The sequence below is a fragment of the Neophocaena asiaeorientalis genome, unplaced genomic scaffold (genome assembly GCF_003031525.2).
Source record: "Neophocaena asiaeorientalis asiaeorientalis breed wild unplaced genomic scaffold, Neophocaena_asiaeorientalis_V1.1 scaffold882, whole genome shotgun sequence".
Classification (NCBI taxonomy): Eukaryota; Metazoa; Chordata; class Mammalia; order Artiodactyla; family Phocoenidae; genus Neophocaena; species Neophocaena asiaeorientalis.
The window spans coordinates 29,506-35,237 of record NW_020173141.1 but is presented as its reverse complement, the minus strand read 5'-3'; positions in this window follow the sequence as shown (position 1 = coordinate 35,237).

Sequence of the window (5,732 nt, the reverse complement as noted above, 5' to 3'; positions counted from 1 at the left end):
AAACATAAAAGGGGAGCGTAAAAGGGGAGAGTTTTTGTATGTGATCAAAGTTAAATTGTTATCGGCATAAAATATTCTGTTATAGCCATACAATGTTTTATGTAAGCCTCGTGGTAACCACAAAACAAAAAGCTACAGTAGATTCACAAAAGATAAAGCAAAGGGAATCAAAGCATACCACTATGGAAAATCATCAATTCATAATAGAAGGTAGCAAGAGTGGAAGAAAGGAACAAGGGAGCTACAAAACGGCTAGAAAACAGTGAATAAGATGGCATTAGTAAGTCCTTACCTATCAAGAATTACACTAAATGTAAATAAATTGAATTCTCCAATCAAAAGACATAGAGTAGCTAAAAAACAAGACCCACTATATGCTGCCTACGAGAGACTCACCTCAGCTTTAAAGACACACAAAGTGAAGGGATGAAAAAAGATAATTCATGCAAGTGGAAACCAAAAGAGAGCAGGGGTGGCTATATGTATATCAGAAAAAAGTAGACTTTAACTAAAAAAATGGTAACAAGAGGAAAAGTAGGTCATTATATAATGATAAAAGGGTCAATTCATCAAGAAGATACGACAATTGTAAATATATGTGCACCCAACATTGGAGTACCTATATATATTTAGCAAATACAGATCTGAAGAAAGAAGTAGACAATGATATAATAATAGTAGTGACTTCAATACCCCACTTTCAGCAATGGATAGATTATCCAGACAGAAAATCAATAAGGAGACATTAGACTTGAACCATACTTTAGATCAAATGAACCTAACAGGCATATATAGAACATTCCATCTAACAGAAGCAGAATACACATTCTTCTCAAGTGCACATGGAACACTCTCCAGGATATATCATATGACAGGTCACAAAACAAATCTTGGCAAATTTTAAAAGACTGAAATCATACCAAGTGCCTTTTCCAACAACAGTGGTATTAAACTAGAATTCAATAACAGGAAGAAAGCTGGAAAATTCATAAGTATGTGGGAATTAAACAACACACTCCTGAACAACCAATAAGTCAAAGAACAAATCAAAACAGAAATTAAAAAATATCTTGAAACAAATGACAATGGAAACACAACATAGCATTATCTTTTTTAAGACATTTTTCCAAAAAAACCCATACAGATGGCCAATACATACATGAAAAGGTGCTCAACATCACTGACCACCAGGAAAATGCAAATCAAAACCACAATGAGATATCACCTCACACCTCTTTAAATGGGTATCATCAAAAGACAAAAGATAGTGTTGGTGAGGATGGAGAAAAGGGAACCCTTGTGCACTATTGGCGGGAATGTAAAGTGGTACAGCCACTATGCAAATCAATACGGAGGTTCCTCAGAAAGTTAAAAAATAGAACTACCATATGATCCAGCAGCCCCATTTCTGGGTATATATCCAAAGGAAGTGAAAACAGGATCTCAAAGAGATATCCGCACTCCTGTGTCTATTACAGCATTATTCACAATAGGCAGGATATGGAAACATCATAAGTGTTTGTCAATGTATGAATGGATAAAGAAGTTCTGGAAATGTAGTGTACAGTATGGCGACTATAGTTAACAGTACTGTATGGTATATTTGGAAGTTGGTAAGAGAGTAGATTTTATAAGTTCTCACCACAAAAAGAAAAATTGTAACTATTTGAGGTGATGGGTGTGTTAACTAACTTTATTGTGGTAATTATTTTGCAGTATATGTGTATAAAAAATCAGGGCTTCCCTGGTGGCGCAGTGGTTGAGAGTCCGCCTGCCGATGCAGGGGATGCGGGTTCATGCCCTGGTCCAGGAGGATCCCACATGCCGCGGAGCAGCTGGGCCCGTGAGCCATGGCCACTAGGCCTGCGCGTCCGGAGCCTGTGCTCCGCAACGGGGGAGGCCACAGCAGTGAGAGGCCCGCGTACCACAAATAAATGAATAAATAAATAAATAAAAATCATTACGTTGCACACCTTAAACTCACACAATGTTATATATCAATTGTATCTCAATGAACCTGCAAAAAAACATGGTGTGGAAATATATATATATATATGTATATATATATATACACACACACACACACACACACACATATATATTGAACTATTATAAGCCATGAGAAAAAAAAAGAAATTCTGCCATTCGTGACAACATGGATTGACCTTGAGGGCATTATGCTAAGGGAAATAAGTCAGACATAGAAAGATGAATACTGTATGATATCACTTCTATGTGGAATCTAAAAAAGCCGAATTCTTAAAAACAGAGAGTAGAGTGGTGGTTGCCAGGGGTTGGGGTGGGGGAAATGGGGAGATGTTGGTCAACGGGTACAAACTTCCAATTATAAGACAACTAAGTTCTGGAGATTTAATGTAAAACATGGTGATTATAATTAATGATACTATATTAAATACTTGAAAGTTGCTAAGAGTAAATCTTAAATGTTCTCACCACAAAAAAGGAGATGGGGGACTTCCCTGGTGGCGCAGTGGTTAAGAATCTGCCTGCCAATGCAGGGGACACGGGTTCGAGCCCTGGTCCGGGAAGATCCCACATGCTGTGGAGCAACTAAGCCCGTGCACCACAACTGCTGAGCCTGCGCTCTAGAGCCCGCGAGCCACAACTACTGAGCCCGTGAGCCACAACTACTGAAGTCCGTGCACCTAGAGCCTGTGCTCTGCAACAAGAGAAGCCACCACAATGAGAAGGCCACGCACCGCAACACAGAGTAGCTTCCACTCACCGCAACTGGAGAAATCCTGCGTGCAGTAATGAAGACCCAATGCAGCCAAAAATAAATAAGTAAATTTATTTTTTAAAAAAAGGAGATGGTAATTATGTGATGTGATAGAGATGTTAGCTAACACTATGGTGGTCATCACTTTGAAATCTATATCAAATCAACATGTTGTACACCTTAAACTTCCACAATGTTATAGGTCAGTTATGTCTCTATAAAGCTGGGAAACAAACAAAGGAAAGCAAATGCTGCCCTGAGAATGAGCCCCAACCACAGTCCAAATGGGGCTTCTTCCCCACTCCCCTCCCCACCCCTACCTCCCACTCCCTGTGTAAGGAGCCCAGCCCATCCACCATCACATCTCTAACAGCCTGACCCGGTGTGTCCTCTCTCCTTTCATTTCCAACCCTCTCAGCACCTCGTCTCTCCCAGCCCTTCATAATTCGTTTTGAATGGTTAGATCTAGGTGGTGGATAAGTGGGTGTTCATTATACTACCCCTCCACCTTTCTTTATGCATGATAATGTTTATAATAAAAAAGTAGCAGGAGGTGTACAGGAACCGAAGGCAGATCGTGTAGGGCCCCATCACCATTTAGAGAGGTTGGGTTCTACCTAGAAAGAGATGGGTAGAGAGGAGAGGCTTAAGTAAAGGAATGATATCATGGTTTGACTTTCCATTTGTTTTTATTTTTGTTTTGTTTATTTCAGGGTTTTTTGTTTATTGGGTTTTTTTGGCTGTGCTGTGTGGCTTGTGGAATTTTAGTTCCCTGACCAGGGACTGAACCTGAGCCCTTGGCAGTGAGAGTGTGGAGTCCTAACCACTGGACCACCAGGGAATTCCCTGACTTTCCATTTTAACAGGATATGTCAGGGTTTTCTTCCTCCATTTAAATCTGACTCAATATAGGATGAGGAAAGTTGCAGTTCTGATTGCAGTTTTACCAGAGCCACTAAAATGTGCCTTTCATTACCCCCAAGCCAAGTATAAATAGCAAATGACCTAAATCAAGCATAGCACAGGAATGGCCAACAATGATCCGAAGAGCTATACAAATGCTGAAGCAAAGATATAATCCTTATTTTAAAAATTTTCCAGCTGTGAAACACATTCAATCTGTTTAAGATTCTGATTTCTCTCTATGCCACTGCCCATGGTACTGTATTTGGTTTGGACCAAGAATAATCCTGGCAACCACCCTGCACATTAGCCAGTCATGGGGTTTCAGGCACCCCAACCCCAGCTCTTCTCCTCCATTGAGGACACGGCTGGCATGGCACTGATGACATGTTTCAAGTCATTCCAGGAAGAGGAGTTGATGACAAAGTCCTTTTTAAACGGAAATAAGCTAAACGTAGAACAGTATAGTTAAAATATGGTAACTAAAGGAATCAGTTGCTCCAAACCCTCTAACAACATGTGAACATCTTTAAATGCTGCATGATTTCAGGTAAGATATTTAAATTCGCTCAGCTGTTTCTTCTTCTGTTAAGTCAGATTAGTAATACTTGCTTTTGAATAAAATAAATAATGAGAAGCAATAAAAATTCATGAATAAAATGGACCTTGTGAATAAAACTTTTATATTCTTTAGAAAAAGTGCTATTGAAACTATTCAACTTGAGTCCACAAAGAGAAGAAAAAAAGACTGATTTAGGGAAACTATTTTACAATACGGATATTCATATCTACAATGACTAAATCTTAACTAAGATAACCTATCTATCTGGAAAGAAACATAGGTCTGACAGGGAGGTGGTGAAAGGGATATTTAAGGCATCTATCTGGACTCGCAACACAAAGTAAAAACGAACTATAAAACTATGAGAAAAGTTGCCAGGTACCCTGATTTCTAGCCCCCCACACCCTCAATTCTCCCCCAAAGGACTCCTGTATAATCCTTGGGGAGGTTTTATAAATGGCTTTCCCCCCACCCCCCCGATCTACTGGAATGTGCCGTGTCAAAGCACGATATTTGAAACTGTAACCTGAGGCTTTCGGCAACCACTGTACTACTAAAATGAACCTTTATAGCTAAGCAGATGATAACCTAGCAGACAAACACTATAATATATGATGAGCATTTAATATGAGCTTCAGTCACCCTTGGAATGATGGCAAAGATATTAACATTGGCAAGCCTCCGTTGCTTTTGAGCAAGCAGATTTTAGTTCTTGCATTCATAGGTTTAAATTTTCTTTAGGTCCTCAGAAAGTACGTTAGATTACCTGGAATTGTGCTAAATAAAAGTCAAAAGGTGGAGGACCTTCCAGATGGCGGAGGAGTAAGACGTGGAGATCACCTTCCTCCCCACAAATACATCAGAAATACATCTATATGTCGAACAACTCCTACAGAACACCCCCTGAACACTGGCAGAAGACCTCAGACCTCCCAAAAGGCAAGAAACTCCCCACGTACCTGGGCAGGGAAAAAGAAAAAAGAATAAACAGAGACAAAAGAATAGGGACGGGACCTGCACCAGTGGGAGGGAGCTGTGAAGGAGGAAAGGTTTCCACACACTAGAGAACCCCTTCGTGGGTGGATACTGTGGGTGGTGGAGGGGGTAAGCTTCGGAGCCGCGGAGGAGAGCACAGCCACAGGGGTGCGGGGGGCAAAGCGGGGAGATTCCCGCACAGAGGATCGGCGCCGACCGGCACTCACCAGCGCGAGAGGCTTGTCTGCTCACCCGCCAGGGCGGGCAGGGCTGGGAGCTGAGGCTCGGGCTTCGGAGGAGGTCGCAGCGCAGGGAGAGGACTGGGGTGGCGGCGTGAACACAGCCTGAAGGGGGCTAGTGCGCCACGGCTAGCCAGGAGGGAGTCCGGGGAAAAGTCTGGAACTGCCGAAGAGGCAAGAGACCATTGTTTCCTGGTGCGCGAGGAGAGGGGATTCAGAGCACTGCCTGAATGAGCTCCAGAGATGGGTGCGAGCTGCGTCTATCAGCGCGGACCCCAGAGACGGCATGAGACGCTAAGGCTGCTGCTGCTGC